The 26,133-nt window shown below is 35.1% G+C and overlaps 1 pseudogene; it reads right to left on the reverse strand.

The window, feature by feature from the left end:
* Nucleotides 1-1,377: 1,377 nt before the first annotated feature.
* LOC149563748 (uncharacterized) lies at nucleotides 1,378-24,966 on the reverse strand (annotated as a pseudogene).
* Nucleotides 24,967-26,133: the final 1,167 nt, after the last annotated feature.

Below are 26,133 nucleotides of genomic sequence, written 5' to 3' on the forward strand. Positions count from 1 at the left end.
CATTAACCTAAGTAAGCTTAAGCAATAGAATAAATAATTAATAATTAATTATTTACTCTAACACCCCCCCTTAAGTGCAACTTAGGGAAATGCCTTAAGCTCACAAAACTAAGATGAAATGCATAATGGGTCCCGGCAACAAGGCCATGTTAGGTACCCAAGTACAATGCAAGAAAATGCAACCTCTATAAGCAGGGAAAGAGAGAAAACCACATGGGAAAAACCCTCCCCCAAAAAAAGAGGTAAGAACCCAGTGAAGAACTGAAGAAGTCTCCAACTAGGGAAATTGTCCCCTAAAATAGGAACAAGGAATAATCATGAAGAAGCAGCATCACTGAAGCATGAAGAAGTCGCAAATCTACCAAACTGTTGATCTGAAGAAACCTCCATGGAAGAAGAAGGCACGAACTGAGCATGTCTATATGGTAGATGATCCATCTCACCGAAATGCATAGGTAGCCAACCACTGCAATCGCCTTGTATATAGGATCAACCACTAAATACATAGTTCACACTATCAAACCATCGAACCATGGATGCATTAGAACACAATATAACCCCCCCTTAATGCAGATGGGGTGTGATGACAGGCAACTGAGAAGGTGAGCCAAATCTCCTGCAAACGAACCAAGAACGAGGAGAGAGGAAAAGAGGTACAGACACTGATAAAGACACGGTCTAACTGACTCTGCATGGGCTAATGTCGTGGAAGGGACACTCACTTGACAAAGGGAGAATGCGTAAAATAGCAAACAAATAATCCCCCCCATGGTGCTTTATGAAATAGTGCAAGTACAACTGACTCAAAACAACGTTCATGACTCCCAAAATGAAAAAGTGACACTTTACCTCAGTGCGATACAAATAAGTTCTTCAAAATGATAGCTACAATGATCAAAATTGAAAAAGAGCTGAACCAAAAGAAAGTACAGCCGAAAAGAAAGCAAACCATGCCAGGAAAATGATCCTCGGGCCTAAAACACTCAAAATATCCACCATAGAGCAAGAATGCCAAAACTATGATCAAAAGAGTAGAGGCCAAAAACAAAGAAAAAGGACTAATTTTTTGAAGAGTACACAGAACCAGCTTTCTAGAAATATAAAGTTTTCAAAAAACTGACATGGGATGCAAAAGATATGCATGCCGGAGTCAAAAATAGGACTTCGGACTTCAACAGACAAAACGAGCAATAAAAAGCATCAAAACTAAAAAATACCTGCACCAAAATCTCTATCTCGGAACCAGCTTTCTGGTGCTTCTTTCGGATCAGAAAAATACCTCCGTATGCAAAAGTTATGGCCAAAAAACCACAAGTAGGTCCAAAAGCAATCAGGAGAGGTGCATGCAAGGGCTGATGCAGCGCTGATGTCAGCAAGTCAACCGATTAAATTTGACAGTTTGGTGGCTGTCACAGCAAAAAAAAGAGTGCCACGTGGCAGTACTGATGTGGCAGGGGTGACATGGCACCCAGGCCACGTGTCACCCCCGCAGTCGCTACAGATGCTGACGGTGCTGTCGGGCTGAGCAGCTGGCGGGCGAAGGCGGCCGCAGGGCGGCGAAGACGGAGGAGCCGCCGGCAGAGGGCGGCGGCCGGGAGGAGGCCAGGCCGCTATGGAGCGTGGGCGGCACTGCCTGCTGCGGCCACTGCGGGTTGCGTGCAGGTGGCGCTGCAAAATATATATATTTTTAAAAAAAAATCTGTCGCTGCGTCCGTACGACCGTACGGCAGACCCTGGAGGCCTCAAAAATTTGCCCAAATTACCCTGTCTCCAAAAATGACAAGTTTTATATGAATCCTAACTGTAAACGACCTTCCGGATCCAATGGTGATGTTCGTTTGGGCTGAAAGTGCTCTGAAAAAATGCTGATCCCCTGATTTGAAAAAAAAATGCACAAAGAAACTAGGGTTTGTGACTTCAAATCACGGCTTCAAAATTCTTCAATGAAGCAGCAGCAGGAAGGCTCTGATACCATGTTGGAGTTGAGGAAATCCAACTCCGAAGACACCAAGATCACCTGCATGCGAAACCTGTCAAAGAGAAGCCATAGAAGGGGAGGAGCATGGAGCAAGGGCAAAACCCTAAACGGACATGAGAGCCAAGAATGCAAACATAATAAGAAATGTATTTACAATAATGCAATAATGTGATGATGTTGTAATAATACAATGAGAGAGAGCCCGAATATAAACAGCTCATGGAAGCTTGTAGAACAAGCTGGAAGGTGGTAGAAGATAAGTGTGACAACTAGAAGGGAACAAACTCCCGTGTTGTCACCAACTAACCACAACATGCATTAAATATGAAATATTAAATAAATGCATTAACCTAAGTAAGCTTAAGTAATAGAATAAATAATTAATTATTAATTATTTACTCTAACACCCTAGAGGAGGGTAGATGTATGGTTCCAATCAAATCAAAGCCCCACTGATAAAAAGACCATGGTGTGGCCAAAGGGTTGAGCTCTTGGGATGGTGCACGAATAAGGTTACCATGGATTTGACATTTTTTTGCAGGTTTTGACATAGTTGATAGAATCCTTTTCCATGGTTGGCCAAAAATAGCCCATCCTAAGAATCTTCTTTGCTAGTGTGAAACCACTGGAGTGTGATTCGCAAATCCTTGCATGGACTTCCTGACTTTGAGGCATCCTTTTTGAGACATCTAAATAAAATACCATCAAGACCTTTCCTATACAGCATATCAACCACCAAGGTGTAACGTGAGGTTTGTCAAATGAAATTTCATTTTTGGTTACGCAAGAGGTTAGATGAAATGGTATTATCATGGAGGTAAGTGATGATGGGGTTGTACCAAAGGGAATTAGGAGTATCTAAGTGGGAAATGATAATGGAATTGGGTTGAATAAATGCAAGTTGAACCACCTCTTCTACTAAGAACTCATACCGCTCATGCTGCTCCAAGAGCTAGAGTAAGGAGGCCAGGGTGGCCATAACATCTGCTGCTTCGTTCTTCTCTCTAGGAATTTTCTCCAAAGTAATGTGAACAAAAAATGACTTGAGTGTATCGACCATATATTTATAAGGCAATAATTTTTCATCTTTGGTCTGATAAGTGTCAATGACTTGATTGACGATCAATTGGGAGTCTCCATAAACCTCTAGTGCTATTAGTTTCCATTCTAAAGCTAGCTTGAGACCCAAGACCAAAGATTCATATTCGGCCATGTTGTTGGTGCAAGGAAAAAGTAGTTTGTAAGACTTGGGGATGGTAACACCTAGTGGCGTGATGAACAAGATACCAACACCTAATCCATGGTGTGTGTAGGAACCATCAAAATAGAATTTCAACATTACTAGCTCTATCTAAAGAATATGCATATCTAGAAAATATACTAAGATAGGATTTGAACTCTTTATAAGTGCATCTACCAATTGATCAACAATGGCCTATCCTTTGATTGCCTTCTTATCAACATACTCAATGTCAAACTCATTTAGGATCATTACCCATTTAGCCAATCGATCGGTTAATGTTGTTTTGCTAAGGAGATATTTGAGGGGGTCAATTTTGGATATGAGCTTGACTTTGTGTGTTAAAAGGTAGTGATGCAGCTTTTGGGAAGAAAAAACTATGGCTAGGCAAGCCTTTTCAATAAAAGAGTAATTCAGCTCATAATTAACCAAGGTACGATTGATGTAATAGATAGCCTGTTCTTTTCCTTGGTCATTTTCTTGTGCCAGGAGGGCTCTAATTGATTTATCCATTACAAAAATGTACAATAACAAAGGTTTGTATGGTACGGGAGGTACCAACATAGGAAAATTCATCAAGTAGGTTTTTAGTAAGTCAAAAGCCTTCTGGCATTGGTCATCCCACTTAAAATTTATATCTTTGTGTAGTGTGTAAAAGGTATACACTTTTCTACCAACTGAGAAATGAACCGATGAACTGATTGAAGCCTACCTTGAAGAGAGCATAACCAAATTAGATCTTTTGGAGGTGGCATACTGATTATGGCTTGTACCTTTTCAGGATCAACTTTTATCCCTTTAGCTGTGACAATATATCCTAGGAGCTTGCCTGATTTGACACCAAAAGCGCATTTCTTGGGATTGATCCTAACTTTGAATGCTTCTAGGTGGGTGAATATCTTGACTAGTATGGGGAGATGTTCTTCTCAACTATGGGATTTGGAAAGGATATCATCCATGTAATCTTCCATAAAGATATGCATCATATTGCGAAAGATAGTGGTCATGGCCCATTGATAGGTAGCCCCAACATTCTTTAGCCCAAAGGGCATTACATTCCAACAAAACATGCTCCATGCACAAGTAAAAGCTATTTTTTCTTGAACTTTTGGTGCTATCCTGATCTGATTATACCCTGAAAACCCATCCATGAGTGAAAACATAGAATGACCTACTATCAGATCAACAATGGTGTCGATGTTAGGAAGGGGGAAATTAGCTTTGGGACATGCTTTGTTTAAATATCAAAAAATGATACAAATTTGTATGATGCCATTCTTCTTTGATAGGAGAACAATGTTGGATATCCATGCTGCATATGCCAAGGGATAGATGAAATTGGTGTTGATTAACTTTTCTAACTCTACTTTGACTAATAGAGCTATATGGGGGTGCATCTTTCTAACCTTTTGTTTTATTGGTTTGGTCTCTGAAGAAATGTTGAGATGATGGAGGATTAAATTTGGGTCTAAGCTAGGCATGTTTTCATAAGACCATGCAAAGTTTATCTATCTTTCTTCAAAGAAGGGGATGAATGCCTGTCTTTCCTCTGTGCTTAAGGACTGTGCTAAATAAATGACCCTTGGTTCTTCCTCTATGCCAATGTTGACTAGTTCTATTGGTTCAATCAAAATAGAAGATTGTTCCTTGAAGTATTTAGGTAAAGTATCAATCACCCCATCCATGGGTGCCATAGTTGGGTTTTCACCTTGGGATGTGTCACTTCTATTTCTTTCCATTTTTTTGTTGAGGTTAGCTACAACTTGGTATTGATCATATAGGTTGTGGAATGCTTGACCTATTCTAGTGTGACTGGGGTAATTAATACCAGACTTGACAATATGCCTTTCTTTTGTTCTTTGTCGATAAGATGGTTCAACTGCATTAAGGTAGAGGAATACTTCATGGTCAGTGTCAAAATGAGGGATGTGGTGAGGCTCGATTGTATCCCAGTTAATGAGTTTGAGATGGACTAGGGGGAGTGATTCATAATATGGAAAGGGTTTAGCAAGGTTTAAGGACATGATTTTGTTGGATGGCTCATACGGTGTATTGGTTAGATCTATGACATGAGCTTCTTCTAGAGTATCAAGAAAAGTAGAGCTTGCGAGAGGCTCGTAGTAGTCATCTTCAACTTCTACTGGAAAGAAGTCATGGAATAGGGTTTGAAATTGAAACCCTTCAACATGTTCATCATCTTCTAAGTTGCTCTGATGTATCCTGATACTCGATGAAGTGGGTCTCAAACTAGAAGTTATTCCTGGTGTAGCCAAACTATCAGGTGTGGGTATCTGCACTACATCACACTCTTTATCATGAAGAGACTCTTTGGATAATGAATCAAATTCCCATTTAGTGGAATCATCATCATCTTCATTATTAGAGGTGTTTATAGATGGTTCTTTCATAGGATATGAACCTAAGAGGGATAGGTTCACATTTATGATGTCAGTTTTTTTTTGGCTATAACCATCCTTTTGTTTAGGTACCCATGCCATGGTGGAAGAGGAGGAATCACTATAATTTGGATGAGCTTCAAAAGAGGGTTGTGTGCTATCTTGTTCATCATATCCTACCCTCATTTTGGACTTGTTGGACCTAAATTATGCCATTAGAGGTTGAATGATACCTATCCCTTTCCCTAAAGGACCATCTCTCATGTATCCCATCTTTTTCATTAGGTCAAAAACTTTTTCGTGTAGGTGTGGGGAGATGTCAATGTTTTTTTGATTGATTTCTACCACTGAACTTGGAGGTGTGCTACTTACTTTGATAAAATGTGCATGATAAATCTTGGTGGATGATGGTTTTCCATGAGATCTTAGAGAAAGTGGGGAATCAAATAGGGAAATTGAGTACTTGCACACCCCTTTGTGATGCAATTTACACTTTCCGTCAAATTATTTCATCAATCTATCCATTTTTTCATAGTGTGATCATTTAGGGTCTTTGGATGATGATGGTGAAGGAACGGAGGGACTCAAGCAACCCACTTTCTCTTTACCCTTAGTTGATGTTGATGAGTGGTTGTTGTTTTAGTTAGTAGAGTGTGAAGTATTTGTAGTTGTGGATTGATTGGTGTCATCTGTTGGTGTGCTAGTCTCTTCTCTATTGTGAGGGACAAGGGAATTACAATATTGGGAAAAATGTTGATCTCCTAGTATGGTCACCTCTTGACCCATGTAAGGAAATTTAAGAAACTAATGATAAGTGGAAGGAATGGCCTACATATTATTAATCCATGATGTTCCCAATAGGATGTTATAAGTTAATTGTAGGTCTAAGATCTGGCAAATAGTCTCTTTACAATTGGTCCTACTCTGATTGGAAAAATAACCATGCCTTTGGAGGATCTTTCCTTGTCATCATAATTTTTTATGGTAATTTTCTTTCTTGGGTCAACAACATCCTCTATATACCCTAGGGCTTTTACTAAATTGAGTGTCCAAATATTGAGGCCTGCTCCACCATCGACCAATACTCTCTTAACTCTATTTCTATGGATAAAGACTTCAATATGTAAAGGAGAGTTTTGGGGCTGGATGATGGACATGTCATCTTGGGCCAAAAAAGATACGCAATGAAGGGCAACCAAGTTACTAACCATATTCTAAAATCTACTCATATCCAAGTAATTTAGTACTAAGGCTTTGGTGAGCATTTCTTTATGCTCTAGGGAAATCTATAATAGCTCAAAAATGGAGATATGGGTCAGAATCTTAAGTAATTGGTTGACCAGGATGTACATGGGCAAGGAGGAGCTTGCAGTTGTATGATCAAGATTTGTTGTAGGTCCTAGTAGGATAATTTTAGAGGCTTGGACTTGGGTAACAACATTTGAGGATTGGTTTTTGTTTTTATCTTTAACTATGATGACATTTATGGTGTCTTCAAAGTCAGAAATCATGTTAATGGTATTTTCGTAATGATGCACATAATTAACCTTAGCGTGAGGGGGTGCATACTGATTAACTTTGGAAGATTTACCCTTTTCTTGACTCATGAAGGGATTCTTGAAGGCCATGTGGTCTTTTTTATTGCTAAGGTTGTTTACTTCAATTACCCCATCATTGATTAATTTTTGGATCGCTCCCTTGAGGGTAAAACAATCATTTGTTAAATGCCCCTTATTTCGATGGTAGGCACAAGTGTGCTTGTCATTCCACCATTTTAGTTTGACTTGGGGTTCATAGGGTTTAGCGTTAGGAAGTAAAATGAGCTCATCAACCAAGAGGGTTTTCAAGGAACTCTCATAAGACACTCTGATAAGAGTATACACCTTGGGTATATCAAAAGATTGGTATCTGTGGGGAGGAGGAGCTTGATTGTAGGCAACTTGTTGATTGGTTCTCAAGGGGGTTTCTGCACTCTATCAATAGAACAAGTGGGCATTTTCTTGTTGGGGTGTGTTTAGGTTAGTGTTGTTGACAATAGGATATGATTGGTTTTGAGGTTTCACATGGTTGGCTTCAACCATCCCATCATTAACAGTGTTCTTGTTGTTGTTTTGCCACCAAAAATTTTGTTTATCGGTGGCCTGATTAGAGGAATTATGAGTCTGCATGGAGTTATTTTAAAAGCCATTACCATCTTTTGATAATTTAATGATGTTATTCAACAAGGTCTCTTCTACCTTAGCAACATTTTCTAGGGTTCTTTTGAAATCTTTGGGCCCTTGTAGTTGGAGCCAACAATTCATTGGTTTGGAGAGACTATTAATGAAGATATCTATCTTCTCTTTATTAGGTATTTCTCTATGGTACTTAGCAAATGTGTGTCTCCATCATTGTAAAAAAGTTTTGAATGACTTGCTAGGAATTTTTTTCATGTTGCATAAGTCGATCATTGTAACTTCCCTTTCAATATTGTAGAAATATTGGGACATGAACATGGAAGCTAGTTGGTCAAAGGTTTTGATATTGAAGGGTAGCTTGGAGAATCACTCCATGGCTTGCCCTCCAAGGCTTCTAGGAAATAGTCACATCAAGTACATCGTGTCATGGAAAAATTCCATACTCAAGGTATAGAATTGTCTGAGGTGGTCTTGTGGATCTGATGTGCTAAAATATTTACCATATTTTGGTATTTGCACATTTTATTGGAAAGATGTTAAGGTAATGTTCTTATCAAAGGGGAGAGGACACACCTTCTTGAGGCTAAATTCCATGGGTTGTTTTTTTCCTCTCTTTTTTCTTTCCATTTCCATTTGTAGGTCTTGTAACTTTTTCATGACAACATCTAGGGGTGAATCTTCTTCATCTCATTTCAAGTTGGTCACATCAAAATCGGATGATAATTTTGCACCTTGTTGCACTAATGCTAGTATATAACATTCCTTATGTTTTTCAAGTATCTTGTCCATGATGTTGACAAGCTCAAGATTTTGTTGGAAATATTTGCTCTTAGTTTCAATACTTCTATCATCCCAAACATTAGATGAACCCATTGTGGCCACAAATTTTGAGTTTCGGTTGGACAAGGGTGACTTGTGAATAGCTATATTCTATGGGCAATCTATTCTTGTAGTAGACTCAAGGAGATTTAAAGGTTTTGTGTGCTTAATGGTTTAGTTAGCTATCCTAGCACTCACTCATATAGGCGATCATTTCAGTTTTGTAGCTATAATAGTCTTATGCAGTGGCATGCAATGTGAGTTGGATTCCTTTAGTTCTTAGGCATTTTTGGAATGTGAGAGTTTCTGTTGACCATGATTTGTCTATAGTAAACAAGCTAGATTGGACAAGGCATTTGCCAGTGTTGATAGGATGAGTTTCACTTTCACAAAGTTAGGTAAGGGACGAATGTGTGTCTCCAAATGTTTCTGACTTGATGTGTGAAATAAACTGATAAGAATTGTTGGGTTGATAATGATGTTTGTAGCTCTACTTATTTCAAAAAGATTTTTTCAGTTAGATACAAAATTTCTTAAACTTTGTAAAATACTAGCAAGGAAAAGGGTATCCAGATAATAGTTTGTTGGCAATTATTACACCTGCAAATGGCCTCTATTTTATGTTTTTTCTCAAATGTGTTGCAAGATTGCTCAGATGCACTATTTTATTGATGAAATGCACTATTTCATTGATCATATGCACTATTTAGATTGTTAGATGCACTATTTAAACTATCATATGCGCCATTTCATGACTTAGGTGCATTGTTTCAAGGTTTAAATACATAATTTCATAGGTATATGCATTATAATAGAGATTAGAGGCATTATTGGAATATTCAAAAGCATTGTTTTATGTAGTACATGTGCTACTTTCAGGATTATTCAGCAATGTTCTCATTTTGGACCTAGTTTCTCGATATAAGTTTGAAGTTTGTCTTTTTGGAAGGTTTGTGATTTGTATTGGTGTTCATTATTAAATTTTAAAACACTTCTAAACACAATAGTAGTGAGACAAAAACAAAATGTAAAATCACACACACCTAGAAAATGGAAGATTGGGAGGCAATACAAGATTGTGAGGCAATCGCTCTCACCAGCCCTACTAAGGAAACTTAGGAGGTAGCCTTTCTATGCCTAGATAATCCTACCTAGTGAAAAGTAGGAAATGAAAGTCACAAACAAGTTTGGGAATCTGATCACTCGAGGAGAGTGAGAGCATATCCCTATTGTTTTGGCTCCCCAAACACAATAGACACAAAGGTTTAATCACCAACCTTTATACTACTGAAGACATAGGGGCTCCTAGTTACACTATGTGTGGGTTCTTTCCTTGTTCAATTGTAACCGATCTTTACAAAAATTTGGGCATTCTAATCAACTCAAAGTAGCTAAGACCATAAGCCTACTTCTATTTTGGATCAGCAATATTGAATGCTTCTATTAGACTATGTTTGGAAATTTGAAATGCCACACTTTGTATTGACAAGAGCCAAGGTCCACTCACTTGATTTAGAGCTAGCAAAGGCTAGGTGCTTTTAAGAGGGTCTTCATTCCTATCACACATTGTCTGTAATCTGGAATCTTTTTGTTAACTTAGAAGGGACCCTTGTGCACTCATGGAAGACTTTGAGACATTGTTCTCTCTAATATGAGGCCTCCTGAATGCTATAGAACCTATATTCGATTAGATCTACACAAGAGAATAGCAAAAAACAAAAATCTACACTAGAAATGAAATATTAGACTAAAAAACTTGAAAAGAGAGAGGCTTTTAGTTCAACCCCACGGTGGGTGCCAATATGTGAACAGTGGAAAATTTTTTATTCATGAGACTTTAATTTGAGTGTGTAAGAGTGACTTAATCTAAGGAACATGTAGAAAATATAAACAAAACAACTCTCTCAACTCAAGAACATCTCATCTCTCCCTAACTACGATGGCTAATTTTCTCTCAGATCAAGTATCTTAGTGACAACCTAGAATGGGATATTGTATAACTAACATGAAATGATGCAACACTAGCAGGAACATACAAACTAACATGAACATGAAAATGAGACTATGAACTACAATAACAAAGCATAGATATGAAATTGCTCTATAAATAATTTACTTTAAAATGGTAATGATAACAATGAACTATAATTCCAATGCTTTTCTCAACAATGAACTATAATACCAATGCTTCTTTCAATAATGAACTATAATGCCAATGCCTAAAAACTTGGTCCTTCTCTCAACAATGAACTATAATGCCAATGCCTAAAAACTTGATGATTTTGCTCTAGAAATGCCTTGTATGTATAGTTTTTTCAAAGAGCTTGGGGTAAGGTTAGGTTTTTACCAAGGGTAAAGGTTAAATAATAAAATAATAATATCCATGAACCCATTTTGCATAAAATATTCATTATGGAGAGTCCACTCAATTATTAAATTATTAGTTGAATAAAAAAATAATATCTACGAGGCCCACTTTGAATAAGATATTCATAATGGAGAATCCACTCAATTATTAAATTATTATTTGAATAAAATAATAATATCGATGAGACCCACTTTGAATAAAGTATTCATAATGGAGAATCCCACTCAATTATAATAGTGTCCATGAGATCCACTTTGAATAAAAAGATTCATAATGGAGAATCCCACTTCAAATATAATAATATCCATGAGATCCACTTTGAATAAAAATATTCAGAATGAAGAATCCCACTTCAAATATCAAATTATTATCTTGGGTCCATTTTGAATAAAATATGATTTTCATGATCCCACTTTGATTAAAATATGATTTTGGAGATATTTGAATATAAAATTGATTTTTGAAGATAAATGTCCATTTTAGTTTGTTTAAAATTGAATTTCATGTGTAAATTTCAAATGGGTTCAAATAGTTGATTAATTTGAATATTTGATTTAAATCAAATTTGATTGATTAATCCTCAATTCTCCAAAATACATATGATTTTAACCTTAAAACCCTTGCTAATTCGATGAAAGGCCTAGTTAAAAGATGTGCCCAATTTTAGGTGTCTACACATATCTTGTGACAAAGACAGATCAAATGGCCAGAACTAGTTAAATCAACACTGAGAAAGCTCTATGCCAAAGTTAAAAACCCACCAAAACAACAACTTGACAAATCATCAATACAAAGATGAGGTGTTGAAAGCTTGTTATTCATAGCAGCATAATGATACTTTTCTAGAACATTATAAACAAAAATTAACAAATATGTATTCCAAACAAAACCCAATCTAAGGTAGATTTTTTTTTTAAAATTTCAAAACAACTAACAAATTTAGTTATACTATAAAATCATAGATTTGAAATTCAAGAACCTTAATTGTTGAGTGGAATCATTAAGGACTTGAAAGATAATCCTATATTGTGACCAAGAAAAACCACAAGCTACACCTATTGAGCATTCAACAAACAACATCATAGACATGATGAGTTAGATTTTGTTAATGAGGCAATTAAAGGAGAGCTTATCTACTACCAATCAAATTGAGGCAATTTGGCGGGCCATCAATTTCCCACACTTGAGAATGCCTCATGGGAAATCAATTTACCACTTGTAGACTAACTATCCATATCTGCTCTAATCATATTTATATATTTGGCTCATGCCTACTATTGGCTCATGATTTAACAGTTTTGAAAATAACCAAGAAACTAGACCAATGCATCTAAGGCTAGCAAATTCCTATGACAAATACACTTGACTACAGTCTTGGGCCAACTATAAGGCATAACTCCTTCTTCACTTCAGGCTCTGTAAGACCTAGGTGGGTTAACCTTGAGGTTTTGATATATGGTACCAGTGTAATTAAACATAAATTTGAACCTAATAACAATAGATGAAACCCTTTTATCTTGTGATACTTATGCAATAACATAGGAAAAAAATAGCTCCAAATCATAACCTATGAACTCATAAGCTAAGTGAGGGTTAATTCCTTTCAGCCCACTACAAAACATGAAAAATTAAATTTATTTGATTAAAAATATTTGTGCAAATGCCCTTCATCTTAGCTTGTATTTGATTTAGTGATTAGTGCCTTATCCATTGAAACATAGAGTCACTACTAGCAGGATGACCTAACTTGATTGCATTACAATTAAGTTTATCAACTGAAATCTCCAAATTCCATTCTTATGAAATATCCTCTTCATATACCCAGAAACCCTATCAGAACATTGAAGCATTTACTTAACTCCTTGAGTCAAAAGCAACAATAGATCTGATACACAACTCATCCAAGACATCTTAAATCAAATGAACCTTATTCACTCAATTATAAAGCTAATAGCATATGAAGAATCAGGAGATAGAATAAGAAAACCAAAATAATTAATTGTAAATCCCATTTTATATTCATCCTTGGAAAGATTGAATACATCAACTGGTAAAACTAAATGTAACTCAAGATACTTCACATAATCTATCATCAACTTTCCAATATCTCAGAATATCAACACATGAAATGAACTAAAAATCTGCATAGGAGCATATGTGTGGCCTTCACTACTAGAGCTTAGCTCAATAGACATGAAGCAAAACCATCAACAACCTTGGTTTCATAGTGAAAACTGGAACCCTACTAGTATCACAGAGAAAATTGCCAAACTGGTATCATAGTAGTGAGAACTTCTCTAAAATTGGAACCCCTACAATGGAGAAAGAAAAAGAAAGATATAGGAGGAAGTGAATTCCCAGATCTATTCTACATCTGACATGTGTCCACTTGAAAAACCTCCACAAGAAGTTAAAAGTGTCTCTCTAATCTCTCTCTATAACTACAAAATCAAATCTTCATCATTTTGGTTCTCAAAAGCACAAAATATTTGAGATATTTGATGGAAATAATAACTAATTGGAAAACAAAAAGAATTTTGAGAAATTTCATCAAAATCAAGAAAATTGTGAAATATTTGCAGTAAAACACATCATTATGCATCAAATTTTGAACAAAATGAGCCAACAAAGCATATCAAATGCATCCCAACTGAATTTTGTAACTGCATTGATGAAATCATTGCCTGGAATTGAGCATACCACTAAAAATAAAAATCCCCCTATAGCACGCACCAGTGACCATCTATGTTAAAACTAGCTCCAGAAATAGATAGCTTATCTCCTCTTGGTTCCAATGGTATTCTACATTGCATATTTTGGAAAAAAATGGTGCCCTTGAGACCAATTTGAAAATCTTTATCCCAGACCAAATTAGAGCATTAAAATGGAAAAATTAAGATGTTTATATAGTTGAACTATATAAAACTTTTAATTTTATTTAAATCTTTCCATCATTTGAAAATCTGCATTGGAGAATCTCTGAGTTTTCATTTTTTTAACTTTTTCCTCCATCCCCGTATCTCAGTGCCAAGTGTCTGCCTCACATTTGCTGATCATACCCAGGCGGGCCCCACACAACAATATACATTTGAAACATTTCAAATTCCACTTTACAATATTATGATCCTCGACAACTTCATAGCATCGAAGGCTCGTTATAGCATCAAAGCCCCCTAGATTTCACTTTACGATCTCATAGCTACCCGATGCTACGATGAAAACTTTCCTCAGTGTAACATTGTTGAACTCAATTTTTGGCTTGTTGACCTTATGATAGCCTCGTAACATTGTAGCAATTACATTCAGTTTCTCCAATCACATGACATCATGATTTTTTAGAGCACCGCAAAGTTTTGAAAATCCTTCCACGGTCCTACGAATAAATCATAGCATTGTAACACCGTGTATTGAGCTTCACAATCCCTTGATGTCATTGTAATATCAAAACCCACATGAAATCCACCCCCTGATCTCATGACATATCATAACATTGGAGGGCTTCTGAATCCACATCTCTTATCCTACAGACTCACCATCTTTTTTGATATCACGACAATGTCGTAGGATGGCACACCATAAGTTTTTGATAGACGACCTCACAATAGGAAATACTTCATAGCATCACAAATCAACATTTGGCCTGTCATGATATTATGATGATTGTAGCATCAGATCACAATGAAATTTGATTCTCAATCACACAACTATCTCCTGGTGTTGCCGCGTGTCGCATCCTCTTTGGGTTGACCATCAAAACATTTTCGTCATCATTGGGGCCCATTAAACTTTACCTTGGCTTTGAAAGGTCATGTCTTTGAAGACATGTTGTTACTGAGTCCATCAGTTTATAAAAAGGCAAGATGATTGCCATATTCCCAATGTGGGATAAATAGACTACAACCATCTGATGTGGCTATTCTTCAACCATGGAGCCCTGCTATATTTTCCTCTTGTTTCGATTGTTCCCCTTGTCTGCCATGGATGCTCCCCCCTCCTTTAAAAATGTGGAACTACATGAATGAATCTCCTTTGACCTGTAGTAATGCATATGCCCTGTAGCCATGGACATGCCCTTCCTCTTTGCTTGGGATATAACTCAAAACGTCGGTGCTCTCTCACTTGTATGCCATTTCTAGCTAGGGGAATTCTCTTGTTGCCAATTGCAACCTAAGCAACTTCAATCCATACATAATTTCATCCATCCGATGTAATCAGTTGGGTACTCAAGCAAGAAAATGCATTTATAGGGCTTAATTTTTTCAAAAATTTTAATATGTCACTGAAAATTGACCATACAATTTTTAGTTCCAATAGTGGCTCTATCTGGAGATGCATGTCCCTTATGGGCATGGTAAGGATTTAGATCTCTAGATGAAGTAGACCACACACCTGACCTCTCTCAAACAACTTTATTGAAAGCAAGGAAACTACTCCTACTATGTACACATGATGGCCCCGGGCCACCAAATTTTTTTCAAAACTCCTTACCTCTATCATACACTGATTTTCATTATCATCTTCTTGAGGTAAACTAAAACTTTCATTTACATCAGTTTCACCACATACATTAGATCTTCTCATCAGCAGATTAGGTGCAACAAAATCATTGTCATAGTGCATGTACAAATTAGCGTTAAACTCTACATCTATGAAAATACAAATAAGCTTGATCATAACTATTGATATCAAACTAAGACTGATCATCACTAACTAAATCATGGACACCTTCAACAGAAAACACAAAAGTTTGATACTCTATTTCATTCAACGAGTTACATGAATCAAATTGTAACTCACCTTGTGGATCTGGAAATGAAGAAAATGTAAAATTTGATTTCTCCTCATTTGCAACATCAGTAGTCGATAAATTAGACTAAACATTCGTTGTAACCTCTTCACACTCAAACAGCTGATTAGATACCAAATCATAAGAATCATCATGAAATTGCATGTTCACAATATGTTGATTTGTATCAACATTTTCTTCAAATAACTCATTAGAGTAAACCATTTCATTGCTATTACGTTCCTTAGCATATGAGCAATCTAAATGTATCTCAACCTCATGAAAACAATAAGAAAATGAACCAACAATAGACTTATCTCTATATTTTTCTTCTCAACATGGAAGTCATCATGTGTATTGATGTATCAACTACCATCACATACACCTCCAAAACTTGACAGAGCATATTCTGAAACTATATCTTCTTCAACATCAAATTTAGGAGAAATGATGTCATCGTATGAAAAGGCAAAATGTGGCAAAGCACAAACATCCTCAGATAAATTTGCATACCTTTCAAAATCATGAGCCAACAAATCTGAGATCTCATCAACACTTAAACAAAACTTCATTACTAATTTCTTCTCCTTGGCTGTGATTATTATCTAGATAGTTTGACACATTTACAACAACAGACTCATTAGTAATACATTCTAAAAAATCAAAACTCTAATCATCACATATATCTTCCTCTTTAGAGAATACCTTAACAATCGGTATCTTGACATATTCACATTTATGGGTATGTGCAGGATCATGGTGTGCCAAAAAGTGGTGATATGAAAATTCTTTAGTTTTAAAATATCTCAAACCATTTCAAAATCTATTCCAACTTTTTTCCCACCCACCCTGATACTAAATGAAAACAATTAATATCTTTATAAGGTCTACTATATCTTTTGATACCAAACCTATATGGTGAACTTTAAAAACGTTCTAAAAATGTGTTTTTGGCCTATTTTTATGTGATTTTTACTTCAAACATGTATTTGATGACTTTATTTTCACCAAAATTTGATGAAATGAAAAGGATTTGTTAATAATGTTCTTATCTTTCCATAAATGTAAGGTTTGTCAAATTATGAGTTTAATAAGTAATTGTTACTTATTTTCTAATAGAGCTACATTTAAAGTGCTAACTGACACACTACTTGAAAAACAACTATAACTTTCAAATGGTACAACATTTTTTAAAACCCAAAGATGCATCACATTCTATGTTTCTTCTACTATAAGGGAAAAAAATGAAAAATTGAATTTTGCAGAGTTTTGAATTAGTTAAGGTGGTTAGACATGAGAGTTTTTAATTCCAAAAATACTAAAGTCAAAAATTAATTACTAATTATTTATTTAGAATAAAAATACCCAAAAATACTTGTCACATCCAGGCATGAGTCTACTACTTATATCTATAATATTATTAAAAAATATTATCATTTAATTTTGATTAAGGTGGTTAGACATACGTCTACTTCTTATTTTTGTTCTGAAATTTTTTTAATATTGCATTAAAATTCAAACCAATCAATTTTTATTTTTTTGAGATAAGTCCTAATAGTTTAGAAACTAGATTCAATTTGCTAGAGATTCTTTTTTCTCAACTTTTTGATATAAAGTTAATAACAAGTAAAAAATTGCACATCAAGTTGACATAACCCTAATTTTATGATTTTTTATTGCCACTTAAGAGCATAGTTTGGTTGACCATGATCCTGCACATACTCTTATCACTAGAAGAAAAACTCTTACTGCTATTATACTTTTCCTCATCTTTACAGTCATCATCATAACAAGATAAATCCACATTATGCCTATCATCAAATTGCTGATTACTATCCTCTGATTCATAAAACTGAGACTCTTCATCTTCAATATTATTTTCAACGAATTCATTGCATTCATTAACATTAGTTTCATTAGCATTCAAAGCACTTTCAATCTCCATGATAAAATCTTGGAATTCAGTAATCTTTTCTAACCTAGAATTTACTGACCAATCAATTGAATGTGGCATAAAAACTTCTAAGAGTACCATTGGCCATGAAGACTCCTCAGGTCTAAAAACCTCATCAAGATTCATAACTACTAATTTAAATTTCATGCAATTTTGAAATCCACTAAGACCATTAATATTACCAATTGTATTTCTTATCATTATGACAGTCTTATCATGAGTCTTTCTTTTCAGCTTAGCAATATTTGCACAAACGCTTTCAAGGGTTGGTACATCACTTTTAGACCTATATTCTAAATCCATATTTTAAATTATTAAACTCCTACCTCCTTTTCTTAGTGCTGAAAACACTAGATGGAGGCAACCATTTTTATCATTCAACTTTCATGAAAGACAAATACATGAAAGCTAGAAATACCTTTATGTGTTGCTACGTGAAACCTTTGATTTGCTGATTGGCACTGTGTAAACATGAAATCCTTCACACCATAGATAAAATTATTTATAGAGTCACCACATCCTTGAAGAGGAAAATGAAATCACAATAGTGATTCACCCTTTTGAAATCAATTACTTCAGCAGATACAAACAACCACATAAACCATTAATCAAGAAACTGATATTTCATCTTTCCCAACAAACTAGATTTGCCCACAAATACTGAAAGCCTCTAATATAAAAATAAATCATGCACTGGCATAGAGATTTAGACTAGAGTTTCCACTCACACTTAGTGAGAAAATATTTTGAAACAATTTACCATGTGTAAATTTTGAACTAGACTTTCAATATGGAAAAACTTGCAGATCACTAACTATTGGAAATCTGATTGAAAAGCTCATTATTATTGAAGATCAAAGAGGGAGATTGTTGCAAAGAAAGAAGATTTTTGTTTTCAATCATTTTTTTTTCATTGATGTCAAACCTACTATTTGTAGGAATGACATTTTTTTATAAGATCCAAGTACTATCACTTAGTTGATTGATGAAGAGGATTTGATCAATCATATGTAACAAGAGAACCTAAGGGAAAGGTTGAGTTATGATGTTGTAATGAAGTTCAAAGATCAATTAAGAAAATGGTTAAATGATATATTGAATAACATACTCAAAGATATAGAGGTTGGTCACACTTAAAAACATTAGAGGAAGAAGTTGTAACAAGGTTGAATGCAAAGCTTAAACTAAGATCTTTAGTGGGTGTTGAGAAAGTTAGTTGAAGCTGAGCAAATTCCTAGTTGGATCTGAGTAATAGAAAATTCTAGTGTGTGTCGAGTAATCTTCAAGTGCTGAGTGAAGATTAGGTGTTGAGCATTAAAAAATTCTTACTTGGTGCCGAGTGATCTTCAGATGCCGAGCATTAGGAAAAACTTAGTCGATGTTGAGTAACATAGTATGTGCCAAGCACCAGTATTTCAATAGTGTCGAGTTACTACATTATTTCAAAAGACAAAGATTCACCAAACCTAAGCTGACATAGTGGTTACATTGAATTTTGTGAATGAGTTGGAAGATATGGTGGTACAGAATCCTATGTAAACAATTTTTGGGCGAATTCTAAAGGATTATTCAAAAAGTTTCTAGAGAAAATAGAATATGGGTTAGATGCAATGAATTCTACGTAATCCATATGAATTGAAATTAAAAAATGGAAGAATCGAGTGGAAAAAGGAACTCCAAGACTTCTATTTAAGGAGTCATAGATCAAGAAGCAAAAAGCTGCTGATACTATTGCTACTAAAGAGCCAAAGCTACGAAGTGCTTAGAAGGGTGTCAAGGAGGTGACATCTAGGAGAAGGAAGAGCACAGAGGATCTGCTTCTATGAGTGGTTATGAAGAGATTATCGCACTGGTACATTGAGTATGGAGATTCAAGGAGACAAAACTTAAAAGGAGGGCAATCTGTCAGAGTTGTAGAAATTGAAGGCCAGGCAAGGGTATGAGCTGAGAAGTGATCTAAGATCTGCAAGATAAGTTGTATGTTGTAGTTAGGTCAAGATTTTCTAATACTCTCTAGCAATTGTATTAGATGGAAAAATGCTATTGACTTAGGTTGGTTTAATTTTCATTTGTAAATCCTTTAATAGGGTTGCATTCCAAGTGAATGTTCTAAATTCCTTTAACTAGGCCTGCTTCTAATAGTGTGGATAAATCCTCTAACAAAGTCACATTTAACAATGTGTTGTAAGCCTTTAACAGGGCAGACCTTTCACAGGGCATCACTTTAGAAGAGTGAAAATTGAGTAGCATGTTACTGGTGGTTTTTTCCAAATTGGGTTTTCATGTAAATTACTATGTCATATGTTGATTTCTTATATGTTATGCTTGCATGTTGATTTACAATAACTTGTTGATTAGATAAGTTAAAGCTTGGATGAATGAATGGTTGAATGGGTTCACTATACTTAGTAAAAAGTTTGAATAGGACATTTGAACCTTGAATAACAAATTCACATCCAATCTTACAACATACTACTAATTATGAATAAAGCTTAACTGGGGACACAAAAATTCAGCAAGGATATGAAAATAATACCACAATTCCTCACTATTGCACTACCTTCAATGTGTTTCTCCTATTGTATTGAATCTCCCTTTTTCAAATTCTCAAGGTTTGCCTACCATTCAGATTCAATACATCCCCAGTAGAGTCACCATCTTGTTGGCTCCTGACTTAATAGTTTTAAAAGTAACCAAGAAACTAGACCAATGCATCTAAGGCTAGAAAATTCCTATGATGGATACACTCGACTGCAGTCTTGGGCCAACTATAAGGCATAACTCTTTCTTCACTTCAGGCTCTACAAGACCTAGGTGGGTTAACCTTGAGGTTCTGATATATGGTGCCAGTGCAATTAAACATAAATTTGTACCTAATAACAGTAGATGAAACCCTTTTATCTTTTAATACTTAAGCAATAACATAGGAACAAAATAGCTACAAATCATAACCTATGAACTCATAAGCTAAGTGAGGGTTAGTTCCTTTCAGCCCACTACAAAACATGAAAAATTGAATTTATTTGATTAAAAAGATTTGTGCAAATGCCCTTCATCTTAGTTTGCATCTGATTTAGTGATCAGTGCCTTATCCATTGAAACATAGAGTCACTACTAGTAGGATGACCTAACTTGATTGCATTATAATTAAGTTTATCAACTAAAATCTCCAAATTCCATTCTTATGAAATATCCCATTCTTAGACCTAGAAACCCTATCAAAAAATTGAAGCATTTACTTAACTCCTTGAGTCAAAAGCAACAACAAATTTGATACACAACTCATCCAAGATGTCTTAAATCAAATGAACCTTATTCACTCAGTTACAAAGCTAATTGCATATGAAGAATCAAGAGATAAAATAAGAAAACCAAGATAATTAATTGTAAATCCCCTTTTATATTCATCCTTGGAAAGACTGAATACATCAACTGGTAAAACTAAATGTAAATCAAGATACTTCACATAATCTATCATCAACTTTCCAATATCTTAGAATAACAACACATGAAATGAATTGAAAATATGCACATGAGTGGATGTGTGGCCTTCATTGTTAGAGCTTAGCTCAATAGATAGGAAGCAAAACTAGAACCCTGCTAGTATCACAGAGAAAACTACCAACCTGGTATTACAGTAGTGAGAACTTCTCTAAAATTGGAACCCCTACAATGGAGAAAGAAAAAGAAAGATATAGGAGGAAGTGAATTCCCAAATTTGTTCTGCATCTAACATGTATCCACTTGGAAAACATCCTCAAGAAGTTGAAAGCATCTCTCTAATCTCTCTCTGGAACTACAAAATCAAATCTTCATCATTTTGGCTCTCAAAAGCACAAAATATTTGAGATATTAGATGGAAATCATAACTGATTGCCAAAGACAAACAATTTTTAGAAATTCCATCAAAATCAAGAAAATTGTGAAATATTTGCAGTAAAACACATCATTATGCATCAAATTTTGAACAAACTGAGCCAACAAAGCATATCAAATGCATCCCAATTGAATTTTGTAATTGCATTGATGAAATCATTGCTTGGAACTAAGCATACCACTAAAACACAAAACTGCCTGTAGCACACACCGATGGCCATCTGTGTTAAAACTAGCTCCAGAAATAGATGACTTATCTCCTCTTGGTTCTAACAGTATGCTACATTGCATATTTTGGACAAAAATGGTGCTTCTGAAACCAATTTGAAAATCTGGCTCCTAGACTAAATTAGAGCATTAAAATGGAAAAATTAAAATATTTATATAGTTGAACTATATAAAACTTTTAATTTTATTTAAATCTTTCTATCATTTGAAAATCTGCGTTGGAGAACCTCTGAGTTTTCATTTGTATTACTTTTTCCTCCATCCCCTTATCTCAGTGCCAAGTGTCCACCTCACATTTGTTGATCATACTCGGGTGGGCCCCACACAACAATATACATTTGAAACATTTAAAATTCCCCTTTATGATATTATGATCCTCAACAATTTTATAGTGTCAAAGACATCCTTTTTCCAACCTTTGATCACATGACAAAGGCTCATCATAGCATCAGAGCCCCCCAAATTTCACTTTACAATCTCATGGCTACCCAATACTACAACGAAAACTTTCCCTGGCATAACATCATTGAACTCAAATTTTGGCTTGCTAACCTTATGAAATCCTCATAACATCGTAGCAATTACATTCAGCTTCTCTAATCATATGACATCTTGATTTTTTGGAGTAGTGCAGAGGTTTAAAAATCCTTCCACGATCCTACGAACAAATCATAGCATTGTAACCCCATGTATTGAGCTTCACGATCCCCCGATGTCATTGTAACATCAAAACCCACATGAAATCCACCCCCTAATCTCATGACATATCGTAACACTGGAGGGCTTCTAAATCCACATCTCCGATCCTACGGACTCACCATCTTTTTTAATATCATGACAATGTCATAGGATCGCACGCCATCAATTTTTAATATACGACCTCACAAAAAGGAAGAATTCGTAGCATTACAAATGAACATTTTGCCCCTCATGATATTATGATGATCATAGCATCAAATCACAATGAAATTTGATTCCTGATCAACTAAATAAATAGAATGCAAGCTGTGATTACAAAGGACGAGAACAGTGCTTGGTGTGGCTAATTCAATTTCTTGTTTGATTATGAATGCCCATAATCTCCATAGATATGCCCAATTACAAACTATGATACAAATACCAAACTAGCTGTAACAGTCATGTATAAGTTTCCTTAATAAAATTTCATGTCAGTAGAACCATTAAAAATCTTTTGGCATAGAAAAGAACTATCCACCATTTCATTCCTTGATCAAAAGCAAGTTTCTTCATACAAGTGACTTCAACAATTTGTCACTCTCGAGTTCATAATAGAAGCATTATCATTTCCTTGATGTCTTTTAATTTTTCTATGTGAGTAGAGTGTCTTAATAGTTCTTTGAGTACAACCTTGTTTCTTTTGTATTTGATCTATCAAAAAAAGGTATTCCCCAAGTCAAATCTTTTGCGGACAGCATCAAATAATGAGTTGTATGTAGTCTCATTTGGCACCAAACCTTTTGCTTTCATTTCATCTAACATTGACAAAGCAATATCATTTTTACCTTCTTCGCATAATATGTCAATTAGCATGGTGATTCCCTTGCAATGCAATGAAGAATCTCAAACTAAAAACAATTATGACATGTGATAAACAAAGAAATAAATTTCTTAGTTCAAATTCGAGCACAAGAGAATATATAACAACAAAATTACCAGTCTTGGTCCCCACTCCACTACTACTAAGGAGTATTTCCACTTCACTTGTACCCACAACTTTTTCAACATAGGGCTCTTGTGTATATCCACCATCACCAGTCCTTTCATCTTGGCTAACTTCTTCATTGTATCTTCCTCCAATTGACAACACTTTGAAGCCTTCACAGCAACTAGTGAAGTCAAACATTTGAAATTTCCAAAGAGGCTCTATAATGCACTGCATCCATGTATGTTCACATATTTTAAACTCTTCAGCTGACCAAAATTTTGGGGTAGGTTCATGAGCTTCTCACAGTCTTGCATCTCCAAATGCTCAAGAGAAGCTAGGCTTTCAAAACTTTCTAGCAACAAAGATAGTTGTGTACATCCAACTAAATATAGATATATCAAACTATGTAAATCACCAAATCTATGTGGAAGGCTCACTAAGCTAGAATGATATGCCAAATCTAAATCCTCTAAAGAAGATAAATCACCCGCAATTTTTGGAAGGTTAAAACATCTAGAGTGATGACATTCATTTTCATACTTTTAAAAAGCTTGAAAGCTTCATCTAATTCACCAATTTAACCATTAATCAAAATGCTATAGGTTACACCATTTGGAATGATGCCATTCATTTCCATACTTTTTAGAAGCTTGAAAACTTCATCCATTTTACCAATTCTATAGTAACCATTAATCAGAGAGCTATAGGTCACAACATTTGGAGCAATACCAATCATTTCCATACTTTAAAAAAGTTTGAAAGCCTCATCCATTTCACCAATTTTACAATGACCATTAATAAAAGAGCTAAAATCTATTACATCAGGAACTATGCCTTTATCAAATATCTTATTCATAAGTAAATGTACACTAGTAAGATCGCCTACTTTACATAGACCAATAATGATTGTGTTGCATGTCACTTGATTAGTTTTTATTCTATTTTTTCCCATTTTGTCCAACATTTTAAATGCCATTTTCATGTTTCCTATCCTAAAGAATGCACATATCAGAGTATTATATGTTACCACATTAAGAAGACATCCTTTTTCTTCCATTTCACAAAAAAAGAGTGATTGTCTCTCTTACCCTATTACTCTGACATAAACTAGCAATCATAGAGCTGTACGTAACAACATTTGGCTGCAATCCCCTTTTCAACATGTTTTCAAAATAATTCCCAACCTTGTACAACTTGCCATCTTTGCAAAGTCCATGAATAACTATATTAAATGTCACTTGATTGGGAATATAACCATCTTGTATCATTTGAGCTGCCAATGCTAAAGATTTATCTATTTTACCTTTCTTGCAGAGACCATCAATTAGAGTGTTGTAGGTAACAATATTAGAAAAATAATGGCTACTCCTCATTTTGTCCAAGATCACTAATGCTTCCTTGATATTACTCCATCTACAAAAAGCCTTTATGAGTGTGGTATACATGATGACATCTAAATGGATGCCCATCTCTTCCATTTCATCCAAGAGAAGAATAATTTTGTGGAGGTAGCCATCATTCCCAAGACTATCCAAAAGGTAGTGAAAGATACAACATCAAGAGGAAGGCATTTATTAATGGCTGAATGCAAGAGTTCCCACATGTTGTTTGTGTTGCCTAATTTATAGAGGGCCTTAATGAACTTATTGAGGGCATTAACAGATATATAGAGGGAGGGAGGGAGAGAGAGAGAGAGAGAGAGAGAGAGAGAGAGAGAGAAGGGGTCATGGAAGACATATAGGGGATAGGATGGAGAGGAAGGGAGAATTTTTTTTATTTACATAGTACGATTGCACTATGTGAATACACAAAAATTTCTTAAAAAATAAAGTGACTATTGAGACTAGCGCACACTCTTCATTTTCCAATATGTTATGTTATGATTTTACAATAGAAATTTGGGTTTCATGGTGTTGAAGTCACAAAGCACTTTTCTATTTGTTGGAAGTACCAAATTCAACCATTTTCTACACTATTTCAAGTGTTAATCAACATTGCAACATATTTGAGGTTAGTGGAATACTTTTTAAATATTTATTATGACTATAGAGACACATTTTATTCTCATTTGGCAAGTTGTAATATATTGTATTTGTTAGAGTAATTATATATTTTCTAATTAACTCTATTTTACTTAAACTATACTTTAGGTATATAATAATTAATTCTTTTATTAATTATTATTGTGCAACTTGGGTTTTACCTTTTAGGGTTTTGATCTCCTATATAAGAATTGCTCTCTTGTATACATTCATTCACTTTTGATTAATAACAATTTATCTTTTTGCTCACTCTCTTTATGTGACAGGTGTTTTCATACAGGTGATTTTTGGGATCTATAGGGTTGATCTTTCATGAACTTCAACATGGTATTAGAGTTCTAGATCTTCATGATCTCATTCTTTTCATTAAAGGTTTGACTACATTTTTCAGATTTAGTTTTTATAAACTCTTTTTTATTGGAATTGGTGGTAACCTTTTTTCTGGTCACTTTAAGCCCAAACAAACATCATCATTGAGCTCAAGCATTCAAAAACCCCTATTTTGATATAAAATATGTCCATTTTGGATAAAGTTGCTTCTCAGGCAAAAAATAATTGCACCTAAGCAGCCTGGGCATGCACTTTGAGGTGGCAATATTTTTT

This window comes from Cupressus sempervirens, chromosome 4 (assembly GCF_028749045.1).
Source record: "Cupressus sempervirens isolate cs-2001-9-10 chromosome 4, ASM2874904v1, whole genome shotgun sequence".
Taxonomy (NCBI): Eukaryota; Viridiplantae; Streptophyta; class Pinopsida; order Cupressales; family Cupressaceae; genus Cupressus; species Cupressus sempervirens.